Genomic DNA, 27331 nt, shown 5'->3' with positions numbered 1-27331 from the left:
AGTAGGTCCCTAAATAAGTAGGTCTTCTTCTGCTTACTGAAGTTAAGGCACAAAAGTCGCCCCTCTGCAGAAGCCTGGCTTTTGCACATGAAGAGCCTGAAGATGATGCTTAGTTTGCTCCAAATAATATGCACGCTCCTCTTCTAGCTGATAAATATCCCCCGCCCCTTGAGATTCTTCAGTGATTTTAGCCCATCAGCTATTTTAAGACCCAGATTTATTATTTTCATTTGTGTTCCTAAAAGATTTTGAAAGTCCAATCCTTCTCTTTCATCTTCACACATCCTCCCACCTAATTCACCGAGGGAGCATAACTTGGGGTTACTTTCACATGCCAGCCCCATCTAAAGACAGCCAGCCGCACAACATGAAAAGGACACAGTCAGGCTGCATCTGGCAGCCTCGGCATCGTGGGTCAGCAGACACACAATGGGAACAGTGGAGGAGGAGGGACAGAGCCACTTCGCTCTCTCCTTACTTAAGGTTGTTGTGCTTTGAAAGTACCATTTCAAAAGAACTTTTTTTTTTTTTAAAGATTTTATTTATTTATTTGACAGAGAAAGACACAGTGAGAGAGGGAACACAAGCAGGGGGAGTGGGAGAGGGAGAAGCAGACTCCCTGCCGAGCAGGGAGCCCGATGCGGGACTCGATCCCGGGACTCCAGGATCATGACCTGAGCCGAAGGCAGTCGCTTAACCAACTGAGCCACCCAGGCGCCCAAAAGAACTTCTTTCCAATCAAGAAAATGACATAAATTTGATATGACAAGGTATGGTGTGATGAGAAAAAAAAATGCACTTCTAGGATCCTGTATGTTTCCTGATGCATATCTACAATTAATTCTTAGCAAAGAACAAAAATGTCATGCCATTGTAAGAAATGGACACTGCAGCCCCTAGACTATTTGTTAGTGATTAATAAGAAATAGATTCCCATTTTTTGGTTTTGGTCTCAGCTCAAGGGGCCTTTTTTTCTGGAGAAATAATATGATAAGCAGAAGCAATTCCTCAAAGGATTTGAGGAAGATAGCAGTAAGAAGGATATACCAGCAAGAATAATAAAATTAGAATGATAGCATTGAAGTTGCCTTTCAGCAGCCACCGATGTACTAATTGATACAGGCAAGAATCATCAGTGGATGAGCAGAGCAATTATCTCAAACCTCAGGGGCTTGAACAATCACTCTATTTTGCTCATGATTTTGTGGATCAAGAAGTCAAGATGTACTTGTCTGGGCCATCCGTGCTTGCAGTCACTTGTGTGGTTGCAATCAGGTGTCAGATGGAGCTTCGGCCATCTTCAGGGTTCCATTGGGCTGGAGCATCCAAGGTGGGTCACTCCCATGGTGGCAATTGGTACTGGCTGTTGGCTGGCAGCTCGACTGGGCTGTTGACCAGAGTGCCTTCTCAAAGCCCCTGCAGCATGACAATCACAGGGGCCAGGCTTCCCACAGAGCACCTCTCTTCTCCTGAGGCCAACAGCCCAAGAGGACAAGGCAGACCGGCATGACCTTTAAGGTTACACACTTTCCCGATACTCTAGTGGCAAGCATCATAGCCTCATCCAGGTCAAGGGGGAAAGAGGTAGACCCCATCTATGAATGGGAAGAGTCTCAAAGACTTTGGGGCCATATTGTATAAACTACCACATGCATTAATAGCATCAGGTAGGAGTTTACTGGGCAAAGGATATTTACACAGTCTCAAAGTATTTCTCAGACATTCTCTACTTATTAAGGAAAACAGATCCCTTTACAGTGGAGAAATCTGACAGATATCACCTTAACCACGTGATCAAAGTTAACATCACCAATTACAAAACATATTGCATTCTGAGCCTTCTGATATGATGTGCTGACAGGACCCTGGAATCTGAACAAGAGAAAACAAGAAAGCCAACCCTAACTGAGGAACATTCTACAAAACTGCCCCGTGCTCTTCAAAACAGTGCAATTGCAGCAGATGCTGTCTGTGCCCATCCGCCCCCCCCAACATGCCCTTGGCACTCACCCTTCCAGGGCTTGCATTTGGAACTCTCCAGGGGGCAAGCTGGAAACGCTGGAGAAGCTAATACCCCTGGAGCAGCCTGAAGCCAGTAACAGATGGGGGTTAGGATAAGAATTCCCACTTTCATATGTCCTGGTTAGGGTAACTTGGGGGCGCCTTTCTACACTGTCCCCCAGGGCGCCATATTGGAATGGAAGCCTCAGCCGCCCACACTACTTACTTGCTTGATAACACACCCATATCGACCTCCTTCCTTCCTTGTTCCACTCCCTAATCATGCTGCTTAGAATTGCCTCCCAAAGATCTACATGCAGTTCAATCTCTGTCGCAGCCTCAACTTCTGGGACAACCCAATCTAACACAATCACGAAAGACAGAAGCAAAGACTGAGGAATCATTCCAGGGTAAAGGCGAGGGAGGAGACTCAGAGGAGCAATAGATCACTGTGTGGTCTTGGATTGGAACCAACATTGGGGGAAAATGCTATGCATGACATTATTGGGATAATGAGCAAAATTTGAGTATAGGCTGTGGATGAGGTCATAGTATTATATCAGTGTTAAGTTTCTGAATTTTATGATCATACTGCAGGGACATAACAGCATGTCTTTGGTCTTTAGGAAAAGAATGCTGAAGCACTCAGGGGTCAAAGAGTGTGATATCCACTGCTCATTTGAGAATGGTTTAACAAATAAGAATATGAGAGAGTTAAAAGAAATGTAACAAAACATTAGCAATTGCTAATATAGTTGAATATCATTTAGGTGTTAAGTGCAACTTCTCTGATCCATTAAGAATCTCTTAAAAAGTTACAAAAGAGTACTAACAATACAAAGTATGTATGATCAGTGTAATAGAAGTTAAAAAGGAAAAATGCATATACCAAAAAGGAGAGTATCTGCAACTGATGTCGCTTTGCTTTTTTTTCTTTTTATTTATTTATTTTTTAAGTAGGCTCCATGCTGGGCTCAAACTCACAACCCTGAGATCAAGACCTAAGCAGAAATCGAGAGTCAGATGCTTAATGGACTGAGCCACCCCACCGTCCCGCTGACTTTTTTAACAAATATATCTACAGGCTTCCTGGCAGGTAAGAAAGGTATATGATGTTGGAAGAGGTAGAACTAAAAACATGTCAAATACTTCTCAAATTTTAGACAAATATGAAGATGTCAGGCTTATGGCGGGTCATGACAGCAAGTCAGAAAGGAAACTAACACTTCTTGATGAGGCCGGGTGGGGTACACACCTTCTTCTCCTCCAGTGGTGATATCTGCAGGACTAGGGCTGGCAATTTTTGCATTGATGTGAGCTACTGTGAACTTCAGAGCATTGTCACAGCTTTGACATTGAGAAGGTGTTACTAGTCATTTCTGTAGGCTCAGAGAGACTCAGTAACTTGCCTAAGATCTCACAGCTAAAAAGTAAGAGCCACGATTCAAGCCCTGGTCTGTCTGCATCAAACCTTGACTCTTTCCCCAACTCCCATGTGAGATCACAATTTTCCCTTAGGAGAGACAGATGCTGTCAGCCTGTTTCTAGTCTTTGGAAAGCCTAACCTTTGGCATCTGGCACGTCAGTCGTACCGTCATCAGCACTGACCTGCATGAGCCACTGGATGGACTCCACACGGCAGCCCTACCTCCTTAGCAAAGGAAGGAGGCTGATGGGAAACGCTCCGTGCGCATGCCTGGTGTGAATTTATAGCCCCCTGCCCTGTAAGGGGAGGGAGCATTCCTGTGCCTGCTGCAGAGCCCTCTGTGACTGCCCACGGGTCTTGGTGGATGGCAAACTCACCATGAGTTAACCTAATCTGAATTCAAATTTGAATCACTGGAGGTTCGATGTATTTTATTATTTTATACAGCTCAGACAAACCTTAGCAATCTAACCTCCCAATTTCTATAGATGAGAAAACCAAGGGCCCCAGGGAGGGGTGGGGCGGGAGGATGCTTTGGCTGGAGCAGAAAGCTCATTAGCAGAAGAGGCAAATACAGAGCCATTAGACAACCTGGTGCTGATTCCTTCAGGGGAGATTCACTGGCATTCCTGGGCTCAATTTTTCTTTATTTTTTAAAAAATCATGTTCTTCCCATTTTATTGAACTAGAAATGCTCTGACAAGCTTGGAAATGTAAATAGACCATCTGAGAGAACTGGCATCAAATGCAGCTGAAACTATGAAAAAGGAGTGTCCATGCTGCTCTTAACTTCTTTCTCCCTTCAGTGTAGCTGATACATTTCCAAAGGGCAGCCTCAGGAATGGTTCCCCGGGGGTTTAGTGTGGCCACTAATGATGTAGAGACTCCTGGGCAAGATAGGCTCTGCTAAAGTGGAGACAGAGTGGGAACCACAGGGCCAAAAAGATCTTGGAGACAGGTACATCCCTCTGAACCAAGGGAAAATAAGAAACCCAAACCACTGAGAAATACAGGACATCATCATGCAGAGCTTTATAACATCAGAAGAAACCAGATTATCTGAAGGCTTGAAGAATATCTTGTATAGCAGAGAGCAGGATAAAAAATCTCAAGAAAATAAGCATGTCCAGATTTGCGTGTGTGGAGAAAGGAGTGGTAAGGGAAAAAATATGTCTTTTTTACGGTTGATGGGGCAGAATCTGATCTGTCTCGCTTTTAAAATGATACCCCCCCAAAAAAGTCTCATTTGCTTGATTATAAAAACCAGTGTGTTAAAAAAAATGTGTGTTTATGTGTGTATATTATGTGTACTGGGTTACCTGTTTATGTGTCTGTATAACATGTGGATGTTTGTGATATGTGTGTATGCATGTGAGGGCGTACTGTCTTTAGACCTTTGTTCCCACTCTCCATACATTTCTTTCCTCTCTCACCATAAACTCTAGGTCTATAGATTAGACCTAAAACCTATGCAATTGGAATGCAGTTTTCTTTCCCTTCCCACTTGGGCTGAATGAGATGCGATGCATATCTGTATTTGAAAGAAGTCCAATCAGCAAAATAACTCTGAAATTACCCACTATTTGGACTAGATTCATACACCTGGGCATTAAAGCAACTCTGAAACTTATTTCCAAATCACCCCTGTCAGGCACCCCCCGGAGAAAGTGACCAATGCAGAGTTCAGAGTGGATGTCTGCACAACAAATGGGCAAACCCTAGGTTTAAAACCCATCCATGGCCCTTCGCACTGGTCCTAGGGGTGGCAGTATTTAGGATGTGTGACCATGCTTGGAGGGATGATAAATTTTACAAAGCAATCATCAAATCAACAGCTCTTTGGCTCCATCAGATATGCCAACGTGATTGATGTTTGCCCATCGGTGGAGTCAAGGTTTGATCTGCTGGCCCAGCTGTGTAATCAAAACATTACCCACTCTGTGTCTCAGAACCTGATGAGAAAGTTAGTGGGGGGCTGTTTTTATTATTGTTACTGTTACTATTCCCTCAAGGGACCTCTGTGACTATTGAATTATCACTGATTTCTCTTGCAGTTTATTGCAATTTGCCACTTGGCTCCTCGTGTCAAAAACCCAATATAATTTTCAGCCAAAAAATAAGGCACTACATTATGATAATGGCCTCAGCATTTCATCCATCAGCAGGAACTAAATGCATTACTTAACATATTTCAGGAGACTTCATGATGAATTTGAAAAGTTGCCCTTTTGGAAAGTATGAACTTAAATCTTTGCATTATCACATAGGCTTGGGAAAAGCCTGGCAGTAGGACCTACTGAAGATGGAGAAGCCTTTTTAGAGAATGGCCAGGACAACTTCACACTCGCGGATAGGCTAGGATGGGGATAATAAGAATCAGCTGGAAGGAAGCTTACACTCTGGGCAATGGCTGCCCCAAATCCCACAGTCACTGGCTTTGAAGAGCCATCTGCCCAGAACTGATTGGCTCAGAGTCTGGCACACAGAGATAATGAATCCAAGGTCAGAAGGTCAAGTTCATGCACATCTGAGCCAACTAGCTCAGGAAGGGTGTAAGGGAATCATGAGTCCATCCTGCTGGGACCCCTCCAGCCCCACTGGCTTTGTGTGTATATGGCATTGGTTGCCAGGAAGAAAAATAGCAAGAGGGGGTGGGGAGCTTGTATGCTCAATTCAGAAAGCTTTGACCAAGCCACTACGTGAACGGGATCATGCCCTCCCAACTAAGTGGAGTTAGCGAAGCCAGCAAGGCCTGATCTCTGCCCTCGGGAAGCTTAGTGTGGTGGTTGAATCAAAGAGAAGACTAGAAATTCCCATGAGAGTTAGAACAAAGGAAGAAACAGAGGCTGTAAAAAGGAAGATAGGGCAGACAGGATCTTAGGAGGAGGCTGTGGAACCAGGTGGGATCTTAAAAGGACCCTTGAGGATAGTTCTTATTTCACCAAGGAGAAACGGGAACTGAGGTTGGGGTAAGTATATCCCCTGGTGTGTCTTTCAATGGTGACCTCAAACACCTCCACTACAAGTCTCTGCTCCTCTCGTGGTCATCTTCTCTGGACGATTCTGCCCCATCCACATTGCAGTAATACTCAACTTTCTTCACCCAATGGCCTACAGATGCTATTTTAGTTTGGATGCCCCCAGGAGCACAATTTAAGCCAGGAGTCAGCAAACTTCCCCCATAAAAGACAAGAGAGTAAATATATGATATGCCCCATTCCAGGCCATACTATCTCTGTCACAACCACTCAACTTACTCCATCCTTGTAGCATGAAAGGAGCCCTAGATAATACATAAAGGAATTGATGTGGCTGTGCGCCAATAAAACTTTATTTACAAAAACAAGTGACAGACTGGATTTGGCCCTGTGGTCTGATGAATACCGTTTTATGTCATGGATTCAAGAGCAAGTAGTTATCATTACTGCAAGGAACACAGATAGGAGAGAAGGGGCATGACACAGGGAAGGAGGGGCCAGGAAGGACTGTGTTTTCAAGCCAGTTAAAAGTGAGCTACTAGAGACCATCCCAAGGAGAAACTCTGGAAAAATAGAAGGAAAAACTCAGAATTATCTTGGTCAATAGGCAAGGGAGTAGAGGTGTTTATATACCCCCACATACATTAATCATGGTTTAAGGGCTTTCTCTGGGAGAACATAATTCCTAGGAAAGTCCAGCCCATTCTTAGGCAGAATGGGATTTTTCACCTCTGACAAACAGATGCTGGCCACCGGGAGTCAGGCTGGCCTTTGTGGAATAAGGATAAGGATATGAGGGAGTGGGACTGAGCACAGACAGGGTCTGTAACAGCCCATGCCCTGCACCACTCAGATCCAGCCATGCCTCACATTAAGTTGTTTCCATGTTAAAAGTAATTCTTCTTAAAAGAATAAAGTTAGTGGGATGTCGGACAAGCTATAGTCTCCACCACTGTAGCTAAACCTAAGACCATAGTTGATATTCATTGTCTCCCTTCTCTACCATCCGTTCTAGATTTTTCTCACCCTCCATCAGCACTTTTGCTGATCTAGGTTACCTGCCTAATGGGCTAACCTAACCTTAATGTTTCTAAAACCATGACCACGTATGACTTTGAAAATAAATTCTTTCAGGGGCACCTGGGTGGCTCAGTCGTTAAGCGTCTGCCTTCAGCTCGGGTCATGATCCCAGGGTCCTGGGATTGAGCCCCGCATCGGGCTCCCTGCTCCGCGGGAAGCCTGCTTCTCCCTCTCCCACTCCCGCTGCTTGTGTTCCCTCTCTCGCTGTCAAATAAATAAAATCTTTAAAAAAAAAAAAAAGAAAGAAAAGAAATTCTTTCATAAAATAAAATGATGATACCATAAATAAATCTCTTAGTAAATAACAGGTGTGCAAAACAGCTACCTCCCTACTGTCAAACTGTATCATACGTAAAATGAACATGATACCCTTACTTCACAACTGTAAGAGCTTCACAAATTTTCACACACAAAAAAATAGAGTTTAAAAAAAAAAAAGAAAGCCTTCTGCCTGATTTCATATGCTAACATGTTCTTGCCAAATCCAGCTGCTGGCTCATCAAAAAGAGTTCATTAGTGTTGATTCTTCTGTTTCTCTAGTAGATACCACAGCATGCCATTGAACAAAGCAGCGGTACCGCTGGCTGATTGAGTCCAAAGCCAAAGGGATCCCAAGTCCAGAGGCAATCTCCTCCCCATTATATTATCTGTTTTTCCATCAGCTGCCCTATAGAGCCCCACTCCACGGAGAGAACAATTCTTGCCCTGACATTACTGACTTTTCACAGCCCCAGGGCTCTTCCCCATCCTCCGTCCCAGAGGGCTTGGAGAGGCCATGCCAACTACATTGATGTCAATCTCTTTGGCAGAGCTGTGAAGATGGAGGAAGTACCCTGGGGTCCACTGATGCCAAATGGGCCCCTCCATGCACAGCTGCTGGGGAAATCAACTTCTTCTGGCTCCCCACTCTGGGCAAAGAGAAGCAGGCCACAAGGAATGAGTCAGCGTGGCCAAAATAGAGCCTGCAGAAGGAGAGGAAGGGGCTCTTTCTCCCACCTCTCTTCCCAGCCCAACAATGGAGCAATGGGGGAGGGTCACAGCTAAGTATCAACGAGCAGATTTGGTTCTAACCCAGGAGGGGTTCCAAAGTTCAAGAGGAGACCATTGGACAAGGCAGCCCATGTGGAGGCAGCACAGGAGAGCGCAGCACAGAGTCCCGGATTGCCCCCCGGCTCTACTGTCTGCTAGCCAGCCACCTGGGGGACCCGCATCCATCATGGACTCAGGCCCCTCATCCGCAGGAAGAATAAGTAATACACACCCTATTCTATCAAGATTCTGGCAAGACTTGAAACTAAGATCATAGATATGAATTCTTTTGGAAACTGTAAAACATTAAAATTGCAACCCATTAGAATGAGTCTAGATGTGACTTCAAAGAAAGAATCCGCAGTCAGAAGTCTTGGTTGGAATCCCCGCTCCATTTTCGATTAGTTAGAAGCTGTCAACGCTCTTGGCCTCAATGCTCTATTTTGGAAAGTTAAGAAGCTAATTCCTCCTACAGAGGTCTGCCATGGAGTTTAAGTGACCACGGAGTTACCTGAGGGAAGAAGGATTAGGTGATATTTACTTGTATCCTAAGCACCCACTCTAGTGAGTAGAGCTTAGAGGGTATAAAACAAAACAAAACAAAAGGCGGTTCCTGAGTGAATAAGCAACATAAAGCAGGCGGGTATACTTAAACAGTAACAATAGTAATAATAATAATAATAATGATAATGACACATTTTATTAAGCTAGCCACTCTCTGAACCATTTCACTTGTATTATCATACTTAATCCTCACAGCAAGTATAACGAGAGAGTTTTGTTTTTTTTTCAAGATTTTATTTATTTGAGAGAGAGAGAGGAGGAGAGAGAGCAGGAGCAGGGGGGAGGCGAGAGGAAGCAGCAGACTCCCTGCTGAGCAGAGAGCCCGCTGCAGGCCCCTGGGATCATGACCTGAGCCGAAGGCAGATGCTTAGCCGACTGAGCCACCCAAGCGCCCCATATATTGAGATAGTTCTATTATCAGCCTGATTTTTCACATGAAGAAAGCAAGGCTTCAAGAGGTTAGGTAACTTGTCCAAAGTCACCCACTGGTCCACAGAAAAGCCAGGATTCAAAACTGGCATCTCTCTGACTCTGGAGTCTACACTCTTGTACACACAGAGGTATGCACACACACACAACACACGCACGTGCCAGAAAGGGCAGGGGCCCAGTATATGTATATGCTCACATCCAATAGACATATGTACATACATGTATCCATGTGTAGGTGTGTATTTACAATCTGTATGCAGATATATGTTACACATATACAGGTATCCAATAACATACATATACATAAACATACCTATATAACATATAAGTGATATATCCTATATATATATAAAATGTATATGTATATTTACTATATATGTGTGTGCACATGTATGTATGTATGTGTTTGTATCCTATTGATTCTGCTTCTCCAGTTGAACCTCGAGTGATACAATGCTAACAAACCACATAAAACTTTGAGGCTGATCCTCGTTCCCAATGAATAAGGGGTGGCTCTGCAAGACTTACGTCCTCATATCCACGCTGTCATTCCCAAAGGAACCCTGACATCTGTTTTTCTCAGAACTGTGCAGGTATGAATTGGATTCTGACGTTGAGCAGTACTGTGTAATTATGTGCTGCTTACTTAACCTCTCTGATACCCTATTGATTCATCTATATGCCTCTTGAGGTTGTAAGAAATCAATGAGAGAATATGTGTAGTGCCTAAAAAAATATGGTATTCTTTACATATTAGATACAGTCCTTAAAAAGATTTTAGCGATCTGACAAAAATGTGAATTAAATGAAATATAAGGCATAAATATTTCCATAGGAGAAACATTAGTGCATTCTGGTTTATTGTGAAAGAATTATTAATTTCCTTTTTAACTTAGCAATATTATAAAAGGATTCACAGAAACTAAAGATAGCTATAGACAGTCCATATCGAAAAGGACGGCATACATTTAAAAGAGGTCAGAGGAGTGCCATGTGAAGCATTTAAGATCCATTTAAAGGTCTAAGTGCTTGACTGGGAGAGTAAAACATCAATGGTCTCTTTGTTCATTGAGACGTCAGCCTTTAGTGTATCCCATATAGAGTTCTATTGATTATGGATCTGGACACATTTGCATTTCACATGTCTTTCTCCAGCTATCCTGCAGCGAGCAGGGTGGACAATGGCCATAACTCACCAAGGCACTTGGGAGTGGTGGCAGTGAGCGTACAGAGATGGCTGAACGCTGTACAGGATGCACAATTGATGGGAAACAGAGATTCACTCGGGTGTAGGTGGTGAGGGGAGTGCTGGGAAGCCCAAAAGAATGACGGGGAGGAAGAGGTTTTAAGAAAATAGCAGAAATGATTTGTGCTGGCAAAAGTCTGGGGGAGGGGTTCCCTGGGAGGGATGTGGACAAAAAGGAAGCATCCTGGCCTGCCCTGGATGGCAACGTCATCAGTTGCGTTTTAACCACCTGTTTGCCCCTCTGGGCTGTGAACACCTTCAGGGCAGGGGCCCCGCCTTCCCACCATGGCGCCCAGGAGACACATGCACACACTCTGTGGCCGTGGGCTGTCAGAGGTGAAGCCTGTGATGGGCTGCTGGGTCTTATGAGCTAGTCCCAGCCTCAGGCCACCACACTGGGGCCTGAGGAAGACTGGCCAAGACAAGGCCAGGGTCCTCACTGGACCAACCCTTTGTAGGCAGGTGAACTAGACAGGGAGGTAGGCTCATGAAATCAGAGAAGCAGATTCCCAAAACCGGGGACTGATCGAGTTGGCTTGTGGGGACAAAGCAGAACCCAGGCACAGACGCAGTGCTGCGGGTCAGCCTGAGGCGAAGAGGGCAGGGAGGAAGTGGGGCACTCTGTAGGACAAGACACAAGGCCCCTTGTGGAAGGTACATTTTTCAGTTGAGCTTTGGATGACAGCTCATCCTCATGACTTGCAGACTTTGGACTTGCAAATTCATTTCTTTGCTAAAAGTTTATTTGTAACCACAAAGTCAATACCTGTAGACTTTTCGTGGTCATTTTTAGACACTTACAAAGCTACAAATAATCTGAATCATTTAACGAGCTCGTCCCCAGATGGAGCAAGGCAACATCGTACCTTCTCATCTCAGCTCTCAAACTGCACAAAGTGTCCTTTTTGAAGCCTATTTTCATGTCATGTTTTTTGGGGGGTTTTTTTTGTTTTGCATTTTGGGGCTTTTCGTTGGTAATTTTTCTGTTGAAAATGGCCCCCAAGCATCCTGCTGAAGTGAGGTCTGGAGCTCCTAAGTGCAAGAAAGCTGCACTATGCCTCACGTGTGAAATCAGTTTTATTCCAGTGTGAGCTCTGGTGTTGTTGGCTGTAAGTTCGATGTTAACAAATCAAAAGTCTATATTAAATAAGGTGTCTTTAAACAGAAAAAAAAAATAGAAAAATCCTGAATTCACTAACTTTACACGTTAGAGAACTGTAGGAAAAGCAACAAATCATGCCTAAGCCACGCATTAGATGACAAATAATTAAGATTGGAACAGAGATCAATGAATTAGAAACCAGAAACACAGTAGATCAGATCAACAAAACTAGAAGCTTGTTCTTTGAAAGAATTAATAAGATCGATAAACCACTGGCCAGACTTATCCAAAAGAAAAGAGAAAGGACCCAAATTAAAAAAAATTATGAAGGAAAGGGGAGAGATCACGACTGACACCAAGGAAATAGAAACAATTATTAGAAATTATTATCAACAACTATATGCCAATAAACTGAGCAACCTGGAAGAAATGGATGCCTTCCTAGAAACCTATAAACTGCCAAGACTGAAACAGGAAGAAATTGACAACCTGAACAGGCCAATAACCAGTAATGAGATTGAAGCAGTGATCAAAAACCTCCCAAAAAACAAGAGTCCAGGGCCTGATGGATTCCCTGGGGAATTCTACCAAACATTCAAAGAAGAAATAATACCTATTCTGCTGAAGCTGTTTCAAAAAATAGAAACAGAAGGAAAACTTCCAGACTTATTCTATGAGGCCAGGATTTCCTTGATTCCCAAACTAGGCAAAGACCCCATCAAAAAGGAGAATTTCAGACTGATATCCCTGATGAATATGGATTCCAAAAATCTCAACAAAATTCTAGCTAACAGGATCCAACAGTACATTAAAAGGATCATCCACCATGACCAAGTGAGATTTATCCCCGGGATGCAAGCGTGGTTCAACATTTGCAAATCAATCAATGTGATAGAACACATTAATAAGAGGAGAGAGAGGAACCATATGGTCCTCTCAATTGATGCAGAAAAAGCATTTGACAAAATACAGCATCCTTTCCTGATTAAAACTCTTCAGAGTATAGGGATAGAGGGAATCTTCCTCAAGTTCATCAAATCCATCTATGAAAAACCCACAGCGAATATCATCCTCAACGGGGAAAAGCTGAGAGCCTTTCCCTTAAGATCAGGAACACGACAAGGATGCCCACTCTCACCACTGTTGTTCAACATAGTACTAGAAGTCCTAGCAACAGCAATCAGACAACAAAAAGAAATAAAAGGTATTCAAACTGGCAAAGAAGTCAAACTCTCTCTTCGCAGATGACATGATATTTTATGTGGAAAACCCAAAAGACTCCACCCCCAAATTACTAGAACTCATACAGCAATTCAATAATGTGGCAGGATACAAAATCAATGCACAGAAATCAGCTGCTTTCTTATACACTGTAGAAACTATAGCGTAACTCTAGAAAGAGAAATTAGAGCATAGATTCCATTTACAATAGCACCAAAAACCGTAAGATACCTCGGAATAAACCTAACCAAAGAGGTAAAGGATCTATACTCTAGGAACTATAGAACACTCATGAAAGAAATTGAAGAAGACACAAAAAGATGGAAAAACATTCCATGTTAATGGATCAGAAGAATTAACATTGTTAAAATGTCTATGCTACCCAGAGCAATCTATACCTTCAATGCCATCCTGATCAAAATTCCAATGACATTTTTCAAGTACTAGAACAAACAATCCTAAAATTTGTATGAAATCAGAAAAGATCCCAAATCGCCAAGGAAATGTTGAAAAAGAAAAACAAAGCTGGGGGCATCACGTTGCCTGATTTCAAGCTATATTGCAAAGCTGTGATCACCAAGACAGCATGGTACTGGCACAAAAGCAGACACATAGATCAATGGAACAGAATAGAGAGCCCAATATGAACCCTCGACTCTATGGTCAAATAATCTTCGACAAAGCAGGAAAAAACATGCAATGGAAGAAAGACAGTCTCTTCAATAAATGGTACTGGGATAATTGGACAGCTATATACAGAAGAATAAAACTCGACCATTCTCTAACACCATACACAAAGATAAACTCAAAATGGATGAAAGACCTCAATGTGAGACAGGAATCCATCAAAATCCTAGAGGAGAATATAGGCAGTAACCTCTTTGACATTGGCCACAGCAACTTCTTTCAAGATACATCTCCAAAGGCAAGTGAAACAAAAGCGAAAATGAACTTTTGGGACTTCATCCAAGGAAACAGTCAACAAAACAAAGAGGCAGCCCACAGAATGGGAGAAGATATTTGCAAATGACATTACCGATAAAGGGCTGGTATCCAAGATCTATAAAGAACTTCTCAAACTCAACTCCCCAAAAACAAATAATCAAGTCAAAAAATGGGCAGAAGACATGAACAGACACTTCTCTGAAGCAGACATACAACAAATGGCTAACAGACACATGAAAAAATGTTCATCATCATTAGCCATCAGGGAAATTCAAATCAAAACCACATTGAGATACCACCTTACACCAGTTAGAATGGCAAAAATTGACAAGGCAAGAAACAACAAATGTTGGAGAGGTCGTGGAGAAAGGGGAACCCTCTTCCACTGTTGGTGGGAATGCAAATTGGTACAGCCACTTTGGAAAACAGTGTGGAAGTGCCTCAAAAAATTAAAAATAGAGCTACCCTATGACCCAGAAATTATACTACTGGGTATTTACCCCAAAGACAGAGATGTAGTGAAAAGAAGGGCCATATGCTCCCCAATGTTCATAGCAGCAATGTCTGCAATAGCCAAACTGTGGAAAGAGCCAAGATGCCCTTCAAAGGATGAATAGATAAAGAAGGTGTGGTCCATATATACAATGGAATATTACTCAGCCATCAGAAAGGATGAATACCCATCTTTTGCATCAACATGGATGGGACTGGAGGAGATTATGCTAAGTGAAATAAGTCAAGCAGAGAAAGTCAATTATCATATGGTTTCACTCATTTGTGGAACATAAGGAATAGCATGGAGGACATTAGGAGAAGGAAGGGGAAAATGAAGGGGGGGGGAATCAGAGGGAGAGATGAGCCATGAGAAACTATGGACTCAGAAACAAACTGAGGGGTTTGGGGGGGGATGGGTTAGCCAGGTGATGGGTGTTAAGGAGGGCATGGAGCACTGGGTGTTATACGCAAACAATGAATCATGGATCAACACATCAAAAACTAATGATGTATTGTATGGTGACTAACATAACATAATAAAAATTAAATTAAATTAAAAAAATAAATAAACAGAAACACACAGAAAATAAGGTTACGTATTAATTGACTGATGAAAATGTTGGGACCAGAGGCTTGGGGGAAACAAACCCTGTGTGTCCCCAAGGAGCAGTGTCTCAGCATTCCCTAGGTCAGTGTTCCACGATGGTTTTATAAAACATAACGACCGTGAATAATGAGAATCATCTGTCTCTCACCGCCTGGGATGAGGCTGTATGGCCAGGCTCTGAGCTGGACAGGAACTTCTGTGGTGTATCTTCTTGCTCTTGTGTACTTCTGCTTCCGACCTCTTACTACCTGAGGGGCAGCAGCCTTTAAGAATTCATAACCCCCTGTCTTCTGGCAGCCAGGAGAGGAAGATGCCAGATCAGGCAAGAAAGTATACCCTGCAGGTAACAATTAAGAAAAGCAGACTTGAACTTCCCTGTCCTTCCTGGACTAAGAAGGACAGCACACCAACCATAACACAATTACTGTCCTTGCCTCTTCGGGATTATTATACAGCTCGATCATAACAATAAAAAAAATCTATTCCTAGCCGAAACTCCTTGAGCAGTTGCTCAAAGGAGCAAAGCAACTTCTGTACCTTCAGAGGAAGCCAAATCACATAAAAGTGCCCACGAAGGCAAAGGGGACACTCTTGGCCCAGAGTAGCCAGCAGCCTCCCAGGCCTACGTTCTAGGAGGACTTTTAGACAATTTCATTTTTATCCCCACCACGGCAGAGACACATTTCAGTCCCTCCTAGCTCCTTTTCCAAAGACAATTTAGTAATATCAGGAGCTGGATCCATCTTTTTTATGATCATATAAATAACAACCATCCAGGGCTGGCCTTGGCTGTTTGTTCTCTCGAAATATTAAATTAGCTTCTGTGGGAGAAAGTAAATTTAAAAGACACGCTTATTGTTTCTATAAAGACTGGGAGAATCAAGAGCAGGGTCTGCCCAATGTGGAAATGCAAAGGCTGGAGGAGGGGACCACGCATTTGGTTGGGCCACCTTCCCCAAACTCTTAGACCAGAGCTTTTACGACAATTCTCAGATCATAAGAGCTTGACTATTTTCTTATTAGGAACGAGTAACAAGCAGCCCTCAACATTTCTAGAGAAGCTCTGTGAACTGAAGACTCAATATCCCTCAGCCTTTGCCCCCTGCCCTGCCCCATCGGAGTTTTCTGGAATAAGCGTCTGATTGTTTGCAGAGGTCAGCTCTTCTGGACACAGTGAAAGGCCAGCTTTGTCAAATGCCAGGCTGTAAATCATAAAGGTCCGGGAGTAATCCTTGTGATCGCACGCCTGAAGGTGTAAGGCCTGAGGGCTGTCATTCACGCATGCGTGCATTCACTCAATTGCTAAGTAGATATTGAGCACCAACTGTGTTCTTGGCCCTGTGCTGGGCATAGGAGATACAGCCAAGAGCCAGGCATCACCCCTGCCCTTAGGGGGCTCCCAGCTGAGTCAGGGACTGAAGCATTTGGGAAGACCATTACCATCCAGTATGGGAGCTACAGGACAGGAGAGTCATGGTGTTGTTGAAACACGTAGGAGGGCATCCACTCCAGTCCCCAGGGATCTGGGAAAGTGAAACTGAGCCCCAAGAATGGGTGTGAGCTGGCCAGACAAGAGGGAGAAGCTGCTTATCTCCAGCATAGGCCAGGGCGAGAGAGAGTCTGGCGGTTTCCATGCTTTCGTTGGCTTGGCCCAGACAGTATGAGAAGGAAAGCATTAAAAAAGGAGATCACGGGCGCCTGGGTGGCTCAGTTGGTTGAGCGACTGCCTTCGGCTCAGGTCATGATCCTGGAGACCCGGGATCGAGTCCCGCATCAGGCTCCCTGCTCAGCAGGGAGTCTGCTTCTCCCTCTGACCCTCCCCCCTCTCATGTGCTCTCTTTCTCTCTCTCAAATAAATAAATAAAATCTTTAAAAAAAAAAAAGGAGATCATATCAGAATGGCTAAAATTAACAGGAAACGACAGATGTTGGCGAGGATGCTGAGAAAGGGGAACCCTCTTACACTGCTGGTGGGAATGCAAGTTGGTGCAACCACTCTGGAAATCAGTATGGAGCTTCCTCAAGAAGTTAAAAATAGAGCTACTCTACGACCCAGCAACTGCACTACTGGGTATTTACCCCAAAGACACAAATGTAGGGATCCGAAGGGGTACGTGCACCCCAATGTTTATAGCAGCAATGTCCACAATATCCAAACTGTAGAAGGAGCCAAGATGCCCTTCAACAGACGAATGGATAAAGAAGATGTGGTCCCTATATACAATGGACTATTACTTATAGCTATCAGAAAGGATGAATACCCAACATTTGCATCAACATGGATGGGACTGGAGGAGATTATGCTAAGTGAAATAAGTCAAGCAGAGAAAGTCAATTATTATTTTATTTCACTCATATGTGGAAACGGAGGAGCATGGAGGAAGGAAAGGAAAAATAAAACAAGACAAAATCAGAGAGGAAGACAAACCATAAGAGACTCTTAAACATAGGAAACAAACTGAGGGTTGCTGGGGGGGAGGGAGGTGGGGGGATGGGGTAACTGGGTGATGGACATTAAGGAGGGCACCCTGCCTTGGGGTCTGCTTCAAAGGGTCTGCATCAAACCCAGCAGAGACCGATATTTTTCCCATCCCCCAGGGATTACACCTCCTGCTCCACCAACTAGAGCTCCTATCCAAGGTTCCTCCAGGGCCATGAAAATGTCATACCTACTTCAAATGTGATCCTATAATAAATGGAGTATTACTGGCCTAGAAGCAGCATCCTTTAAGAAACTCAATCCTGTGTGAAGAGTCTTTGCTGGATCTGTCTTATTAAGCCACATGCCCCTCCAGTGTGGGTCAGCTGAGCTCATGGGGTCTCCCTACTAGTAACTGGAGTTACTGGGGTCCCTATAGTAATCACCTTACATACCTACCCACTGGACCAAGTAGCGGACACTCTATGCTCCACTCCATGCTCTAGCTGATGGTGAGGCCACAGAAAGCATCCTAAGGAACAGGCATCTGCAATGGCACCCAAATCCAATGAATTTTCACAGGTTACCAGATGAGTGAGCTTCTGGCATTTACCAGCACACACTGCTTCCAGAAAGCATTGCTGGTGAACAGAACAGGAACAGCAAGATAAGAACACAGCTAAATTCCTTATTATCTACACTATAATAAATAAGTCAGTGGGAGGAACAAGGATACAGACAATCCAAATCTCCATCCTGAATGGGTAGGCTCAAGTTACCCTTCTCATTCACAATTTAAATTATTCCCTTCTTGACCTCCTTCTTCATCTGTGGCACAACCCTGCTATAACTCGGACCCAGATGTTCCCCAACGTAGGCTGACTAGACGGGTTCTGCGTCTAACTGCTGATTACTTCGTTTGTATGTGGTTTCCTTACAATAATGTCATCATGCGGGTGCCCACCGCCAGGAATGTTTTTGGATAGTTTCAGCTTTTATTGAAATCAAGACTCCACCTAATCAATTTCCCCCTCTGTGCCTGCTCCCTCACTATAATCAAAAGAAGCCATATTGTTCCCATTTTCCATGTTTTCTCCCTCTTGTGCCTCTCTAAGAACTTGCTAAAATAACTAAGTATCTTTAAAATCTTTCTGTCCTTCTACATATGAATTCCCACCAAGAATGCCCTCTCTGATTAATACCACCACTCATTAACCAGATCTTCCATTTCTTTAAAAGAAATCAATAAATTATTTATACAAGGTCTCTAGATTTTTAAATGCTGATGAGTAAAATTAATTAATTAAATGAATGGATGAATAAATGAGTGAATGAATGAATGAATGAATACACTCTTTGGGCCAAAAAGCACACACCTGCAGCTTGAATGAAGCCTGTGTCTGCTGGCTTGTAGCTTCTGGTAATCAGGCACTTCATTTTTCCAATGGATCTGTTAACAGACCATGATGCTTAAGGCTTCCTTGTCTTTCCACTGACGGTTCCCTTAGCTTAGAATTTCTCCTCTCTCCCTCCACCTGGATTATCTCTTTCTAAACCTTTCTTAATGACGTATCTCCTATGAAAATGTCCCTGTTCCTCCTGCCCCATCAGTGAGAGCCCATAATGCCTCCTCCACAATATTTCTTGTCTTGTGCCTACACCTTCAGCTGCCTTCAACACGCCCCCCCACACACACACATAGGGACATTTTGGTTTCTTCTTCTTCTTTCTTTCGGGGGGACAGTTCCTGGGTATCAGAGTCTTGCGCTGTATAGCTCGGCACATCCACGTCAGTAACACCAGGAGCTATGGCACCTCCAGGTCCCTGCGGGTAAAGTTTACAGTACCTGCCACACAGATGATACCCAATGAATGTTTATTGGATTAAGGGTAGGAAGAATGGATAAAAATGATTTCTTAAACATGTCATGAATTCAAGTTCTTCCCAACAAATGCTATAGAACTTAGTGGGTCTGAATGTATCTATTCTCACAAGTGCAACATTAAATTTGGAGGACGGCCAAACAACATCTACAGTATCTTCCTGCTTACCCCTCCCTCGACAATGTCCACATACTCCTATCATCTCCCATTTGCTTGTTTGCTTCCTCTAACCCACTGGTTCTCAGCTGAGAGTGATTTTGCAATCCAGGGAATATTGGGCAATGTCCGAAGACAATCTTGGTTGTGCCCATTGGAGAGAGCTGGTGGCATCTAGTGAGTAGAGGCCAGGGGTGCTGTAAACCTATTACAGTGCCCAGGACAGCCCCCATGACTAGGAATCATCCAGTCCAAGCGGTCAATAGTGCCGAGAGTGAGAAACCTTCGCCTAAGAGACATTTGCCCCTGCTGTCGTATTGGGCAGGCACTCAGAGAGGGTTCCCGAATTGAGGTGATTAAAGGTCCAGGTGCTTCAGAATGGAGGTTGGGATTTAGAGTCGGCAGCTTACAGAAACATTTCATATGAACCCGTGTTGTCAACGGGGAGCTGCCAAATACCCTGACCTGAGCCCATTCCTTTCAAAGAATTCACTGAACTGCCCCAACACTTCACAAATGCTCTGTATTATGCATGATTGGTGGGTGACTTTTTCAGTTGAATTCAGCCTGAACTGTGCAACTGACATAGAAGGAACAAATGGGCTGTGTTTTCCTATGAATTTAATATGGGATTATAGTGTTTTCCTCTATGAAAGTTGGCACTTTCCAGCTCAGGTGGGAAATCGCATTATAATAGTAATAACACCTTTTATTCAGTGCATACTGGTGTGGGTTGAATGGTATCCCGCCAAGCAATATGCTGACATCCTAACCCCTGGTCCTTGTGAATGTGACCTTCTTTGGAAATAGGGTCTTTACGGATGGAATCAAATGGAGGCCATACTAGAGGAGGGTGCTGTCCTTATAAGGAAAGAGAGAGGTTTGGAACACACAGAGAAGGCCATATGAGGATGGAGCAGAGACCGGAGTAGACACACCCGAACCACCAGAGGCCCTAGAAACTAGGAAGAGGCAAGAAGCATTCTTCCCCATATCCTCCAGAGGGAATGTGACTCTGCCAACACCTTGATTTTGGACTTCCAGCCTCCGGAACTGTGCCAGATATAATTCTTCCCTTTTAAGCCACCCGGTTTATGGTAATTTGCATAGCAGCCCTAGAAAATGAACACACTTACTGCATCCCAAGTACAATGTGTGCATTACCTCCTTCAATCCTTACAACCATCCATGAAGCAATATTATCCCCATTGCACATATGGTAAAACTGAGGCTCAAAGAAGTTACAGGGCTCTCCCACAGTTGCACAGCTAATAGGGACAGAGCCAGGATTCAAATTCGAGTCCACGATTCTAGTGCTGTACCCCTAATTCCAAGTGCCTTGCCATCTCCCCAAAAGGCACTGAGTTATCCATTTTCCCTCCTCCCCCCACCCCCAGTGCTTAAAAAATTAAAGTTGCAGTTAAAGCCTTACTGTTTCTGTCCTCCCTCAGAGTGCAGGGTGGAATTTGTACAGAACCTCTCGTGTTCACGATTCCTTTTCAAAGGAAGCACTGCTCGAGCTCACCTCTCCAGGGATCTGCCTCCCTGAGTCAGAATTCACCCGTCTGACTTCACCACGCCTCTGCCTTCCCTAGATCCACGAGCCCTCAATGACCACTTCTTGTGTCATGCTTTTCAAGTCCTGCCTCGCTAGTCCTGTCTGAGCGAGCTCAAGGAGAGACCCCAAACTGAAATGGAAAGTTCCTAAGATTTGACTCCACCTCCCCAGACCTGGGTTTGGAGGCCCCACACAGCTCTCCCCTCTCCTGGACCTCCCCAGTCCTTACCTGTAAAACACAGACAGACACAAAAAGAGATTCTTTCAGCTTAACTAGACTCCTGCCTGCCATATCCTCACCTATGAGGGTGTTCACCTCCCTGGCCAAGCAACCCAGGCAAAGTTAAGCAAAACGCACCCTCTCTATTTCTGGCCAGGATTTAGGCCCTGTTCCCATCTGCTTGTCCAGCCTGTGAGCTGGACTACAGAGCACAGAAACCCTAAGAATGTTCCCTGGACTTCCCAAAGCCACAGTCAGAACCACTGCCAGGTCTAAGCGATCTCCACATTCCTGCCCCCACCAGGAACCAGGTAGCACCCCAGGGCCAAGCAGAGGAGCTGCTCTCTGGGGAGGGAGAAGCTTGCTGGGGTCGGAGCTGCTGTCCTTCCTTTACTCCTTTCCCAGGGCTGCACCTCCTTGTCCCCTGGAAGCCGGTGGGCGGGCCATGCTCCTGTGGTGCAGCCAACCAGTGAAGGCTGGGAATAGATGCAAACATCTCCGAGTCTTGCTGGGGCTCCCTGAGCAACACACATGGACAGTGCCACTACTTAGGACCCCCAGACACCTCTTTCTTCCAACCCACAGCCTTCCCACCCTCAGCAGCGGATGTAGCCCCTTCTGCCCTCGGAGTCCCCATCCAGTAAACATTATGAGATCTAACATTTTGGGGGACTCACTATATAACCAACAACCTTCTAGCTCTTTACAAAACCACCTTGTATCCTCCTCACCACAGACCACTGTGGGGCACGGATTATTGTCAGGGCCTTCGGTGGGCTCTTCCCTCTTTCTGGAAGGCCTTTGCAGGAGGATGAAGAGTGACCCCCCCCCCCAAATATTCAAGCCCCAATCCCTGGAACCTATGGATGTTACATGACAAGAGGAACTTTATAAATATGAGAAAGATTCTGTAATGGGGAGATTATTCTGGATTATCCCAGCAGGCCCTACATGTGTTCATAAGTATAGGAGGAAGGCAGGGGAAGACAACACACAGGGAGGAGAAGGCAACATGACAGAAGCCGAGAAAGATCTAAAGATGCTCTGAAGAGGGAAGAAGGGGCCAGGAGCTGAGGAATGCAGCTCAGAAGCCAAGAAAAGCAAGGAAACAGACCCTCCAGTATTCTGGAGGGAGTAGAGCCCTGCCGAAAACCTCGACTTGAACCCAGAGAAGCTGATTTTGTACTTCTGGCACCCAGAACTGTTAAGACAGTAAGTCTGTGCTATTTTAAACCATGAGGCTATATTTTTTCCAGCAGCCCCAGGAAACTAGCACATGTCTGTTTCCCTGGCTTTTTGGGGGCTCACCCCGCCCCTTCTTCTCATTCCCATCTCAGGTCAAATGGTACCTTCGAGACAGGTCCTCACCAACCAACAATCCAAGGACGTGCCTCCTCCCATAGGACACTTTTTACCATCCACCCTGTTCAGTCTCTTACCTGAAATGATCCTGTTTCTTTCTTCTGCTTGCCCTATGGCTCCCCCATCACTACACTGTTTCATGAGGACAGGACCGTGTCTGTCCTATCCATCACCCAATGCCTAGAGCCCAGAAGAATGCCTGGCACATCCAGGGGCTCCAGATGGGTTTGTTAATGGAATGAAGGTGCATCTTGAATACGAGGAAGCTGGGGCTCAAAACTGTCCAAGGTCGCCCAGCCAGCAAATGCCGGAACTACAATGTTGACCTTCAGTGCCTCGACCCCAGGCTCTCTGCTCGGCTGGCTGCCAACCTCCACCTTGAGTCTTACCACAAGCTCCAGTTCCCTCCTGGAGGTAGTGAATGGTGCCGGTGTTGAAACAGGGACTCTGGAGCCACAGCTAACAGGCCCTGAACTAGCTGCTTGATGCGGGCACCTCCCGGGCATTGGTAGAATGGGCAGAAGGATGACGGAGCCTGATTTACAGGCTGGTGCGGGAAGTAAATAGTTAACCAGGCACAAAGCACCCCTCATCAGACCTGGCAGGTCACCCTACAAGGGAGGACTAGCTCTTCCTCTGCTCCCCTGACATTCCCAAGGATAAATCCCTGGGCCTCTTGTTGTTTACATGGAGCGCCGAGCAGAGATATTTAAATCAACTGACTCGTAACATCTAAACACAAGCACTAAGTCCAGAAGGAAAAAGAAGGGGGGAAACTCAGTAATTTGAACTTTAACAACTGGATAATGACGGGCTGAATGCTTGGATGCAGAGAAGCACTTCTTCAGATGGCCACAGATCGGCTGTCACGGCTTCATTTTCGGGTCATCATCACCAGCAGGGAGCTCAGTGTCGAGTTTCAGTGCCCTGCAAGGCCCACTTAAGCCATCTTAATGATCTTCTCCCATGTTGCTGCAAAGCCACCAGCACATTTTCCATCAGATTCGCTCTCGGTGAAATAATGACAAGTATAATGCTCTCCTCGGGCCCGTGGAGATGGGCATGGAGAGAAGGCATTCCCGAGGCTGCAGGAAGACTTCCCACAGCTTCGGCTGATGGCCCTCAGGTTCCAGTTGGCTGAGGAAGGTGAGAGGTGGGGGTGCTCATTGTCTCCGCAGAGGGGTCAGTGCTCCCTCAGGCCAAGAGTGGCATGGATTTGGGCCAGGAACGAGCTGCTTGATTTGGGGATAGGCCTCCCTCCCACTGAATCCTGATCCCCTGTTTTTTAAGCTCTATGATGTCGGGGCTGTAGGAATCTTTAACAGGAATGCTTTCCCCGAGACAGAGAGAGAGAGAGAGGAGTCAAACATATTGAGATTTTAAAAATGTCTTTGTTGTTGCTAAAATCATTGGAGCACCACCACTTAGAAGTGGCAATGAAGTTACTCATTTGCACACCCTCCTCAAGACACAAGAGCTCCCACTTGGAGATGGAGCCTGTCCCACCGGCCGACTGCATGGCCAAGAGGAGAGGTCAGACTGCAGAACAGGAATCTGCGTCAAAATGCTAGAGATGCTATTGGCCCAGACAAGGATGATGAGGGACAGAGAGAGGCTGCTGGAGCTAAGAGCTATAAAGGAGTTAACTAATAGGACTCAGGGATTTGCAGGGTATTATCACCGTCCTATGACATATATGATAATAATGTATGTTATTATAGTTATATATAATATGCTATATTTTTAATAATTTGTATCCTATACCTATGCGGATAAAGATATAGATACAGAGAAACAAGAAAGTGAGAAAAGAAGTGAGAGATTTATGTACATAAAATCACAGCCTCCCCAAGACACCTTCAGGAAGAAGCCAGGTGACATGGCCAGAGCAGAGAGAGGCCGGGTCTGCAGTGCACGTCGGGCAGACTCCAGCTTTCCCTGCAAGTTACAGTTTCTTACAGAAACACCTGCTTGTAGGTAACCATTTCACTGAACAGGGTGGGATGTCAGGTTGCGGACAAACAAGGACTCGGTTCTTCTCCACTACATCCCCCCACATCCCCGCCTCTGGATGGGTCTTGAGCAGGTTCCGGAGGATCACCAGTCACTGTGGTCACTGTGGTGGTCACTGTGGACAGTCAAATGCCCTTCAATGTCTTTGTCAGAGCAAGAGTCCCATTTCTAACAATTTCAACCCATCCAGGGTCACGGTCACAAACCCAGCGGAGTCCTAGGGCACACTCTCCCCATGCGACAAACCAGGCCTGTGGTAACAGGGTGGGCTCAGGTGGATATTCCTCCATCCCTTGCTCACTGCTCCCCAATTCCCTAGTAGCTCTTCTGGACCCAGGAGGAAAGGCCAGGACGGAGATGAGGGGCAAAGGGCTCAGTGTAGCATGGAGGATACAGATGGAATCAGTTCTCCCTGGATGGGCAAATGCCCAGGAGAGGCTTTTCTCTTCTGGGCACTTCTAGGGGGTGCTCTGAAGATCCCCCCCCGATGAAGACCTTGGATTGTAGCTCCTTTGGGCTTCCAACCTGGGCTCTGGTATTCTGGTCCCCCCAGGCTCTCTACTGAGCTCCTCCTGGCCCTCTGGGAGGGGTCCCACAGGTAACCCCACTGGCCCGCAGGAACACTCAAGCATCCTTCCCCCATCTGGGGGTAAAGGCAGCTCCCAACCATCACAGCCACCTCTCTTGCCCTGTTTCCAGGTAGGCCACTGGTTATAGCCTTACTCCTTAAGTCTTCCCAGACCGGACACACACACCGGGCCTCAGGAGTCCTGGACTGATGGTGTCATGGGCACACCAGGCTGCTCCTCAGTCATCTCTGTGAAGCCCCTCCAACTCAGCCTGAGGGAAGGACCACGTGCAGGGGTGAAAAGGAGACAGAGTGGGGGTGCACAGCCCTCCAACCCCTCCCTCCAGAGAAACCCTCTCCCAACCCTCAATCCCTGCATCTTTAGAGGCTGGAGTGTATGGTTTCCAAGGGTAACGGAGCAGATTCCAGCCTCTTAGCGAGCCCTGCATAAGTGACCTGATGCTTCACTCCCGGCTGTGAATGTTCTTGGCACCAACCGCATTAGCTTTGATTTCTCAGCCAAAACGGAGACAAGGATCCCTTTATCGTACCCAGTTACACTTGTATAGTTAAATAATCAAAGACTAAGTGGTCTAGGAAAGAAAGGCCCACAGGAGAGAGACCAGAGATATAAACACATCCCCCTTCCCCTGCCCCGCACCACAGGCACACATACACACATGTACACGCACGCACATGCACACTCATGCACACTCATGCACACTCATGCACACACCAAAAGGCCGGGAGATATGAAGGTTCTTGACGAGTTCTGGAAACTATGAGACGTTCAAATTTGTGAGAAAAGAAGTAAGAATCAACAAGAGTCCAGATCACACAGATGCACAAGAATCTATACCCACTCTCTGTGGGGCTGGAAGAGAACCAGATGCTAACGTGAAATCGGGCCATCAGGGGTCATGCATTGAGCACATCTCCGCTAATGCTGGGTTTCAATCCCATCACCAGCTTAGCTATAGGACTGAAGTCTGGTTTCCAATGAGTGACTCTTCATTTATTTTACCACCATGTTCCCCCTGGAGAGTCCATTTGCCCTGGTTCTGCATTTGGGCTTCTGGTTTGATTCCTTCTGCACACTTTGGTACCCAGGTGGGTCTACTAGTCAACCCGCTTGGTGCAGACTGTGTGGTTTTTCTCCTGACTCCAAATACGTGTTGTTTATCCAACCACCAATTCTCCAATTCTCTGACATCAACTGGGTCTCCAACAGCTCAACTCAGTTCTGACACTCACTATCCAGAATTAACACAGACCCCACAGATGGAGGGCTCAGTCCCGTAAGACTGCACCCACTTCAGACACTAGCCACAGAGGGGACCCCAGGCTACCCACCCATGCTTATGCCAAGCCGACTATGAATTTGGGGGCTTCCCACAATCCCCTTCTTTGGGTGTGATAATTCACTAGGATTTACAGAACTCAGTGCAGTGCTTCATTTCTGTTTACTGGTTTACTATAAAGAATACAAGTCAGCAATAGCCAAATGGAAGAGATGAGAAGAACAAGGGATAGGGTGGAGGGGAGTGCAGAGTTTCCATGTTGCCCTTACTACCTCCCAACACATCATTGTGTTCACCAATCAAAAGGTCCCCAAAACCCATCATATAGAGATTTTTGTCAAAGTTTCATTATGCAGGCATGGTTGATAAAATCATCGGCTATTAGTAATTGAACTCAATTTCTAGCCCCTCTTTCCTCCCCAGAGGTCTGGGGGTGGGGTCGAAAGTTCTAACCCTCTAATCACAGAGTTGGTTTTTCCAGCAACCAGCCCTCACCTTGAAGCTATCCAGGGACCCCCAAGAGTTATCTCATTAGTATAAACTCAGGTGTGGTCAAAAGAGGTGCATTATGAATAACAAAAACAGTCCTATCATTCAGGAAATTCTAAGAGTTTTAGGAGCTCTGTACTGTGAACCTGGGACAAACACCAAATATATATATTTTTATTATACCATACAGGCCCAGCCAGCCTCCTCCCCTATAAGACCCCTCTCTGGTCTCCAC

General features: G+C 45.3%; 2 long non-coding RNA genes across 2 annotated transcripts in view; both read right to left on the bottom strand.

The window, feature by feature from the left end:
• The window catches only part of LOC123860476 (uncharacterized), a 70980-nt gene extending 52791 nt beyond the window's left edge, over positions 1–18189 (bottom strand). Inside the window, exon 1 of the long non-coding RNA XR_006794683.1 lies at positions 18001–18189. This is a non-coding gene — a long non-coding RNA (uncharacterized LOC123860476). The remainder of the gene's footprint in view (positions 1–18000) is intronic.
• Positions 1–27331, bottom strand: part of LOC135363955 (uncharacterized) — a 158434-nt gene that overhangs the window by 73471 nt on the left and 57632 nt on the right. The gene's annotated exons all lie outside the window — the stretch shown is intronic.

Source organism: Mirounga angustirostris, unplaced genomic scaffold (genome assembly GCF_029215605.1).
Source record: "Mirounga angustirostris isolate CCGP_5_RB_7025 unplaced genomic scaffold, mMirAng1.0.hap1 SCAF_4, whole genome shotgun sequence".
Lineage (NCBI taxonomy): Eukaryota > Metazoa > Chordata > Mammalia > Carnivora > Phocidae > Mirounga > Mirounga angustirostris.
Note: the sequence above shows the minus strand (reverse complement) of the source record. Positions and strands in the feature narration are given on the sequence as shown.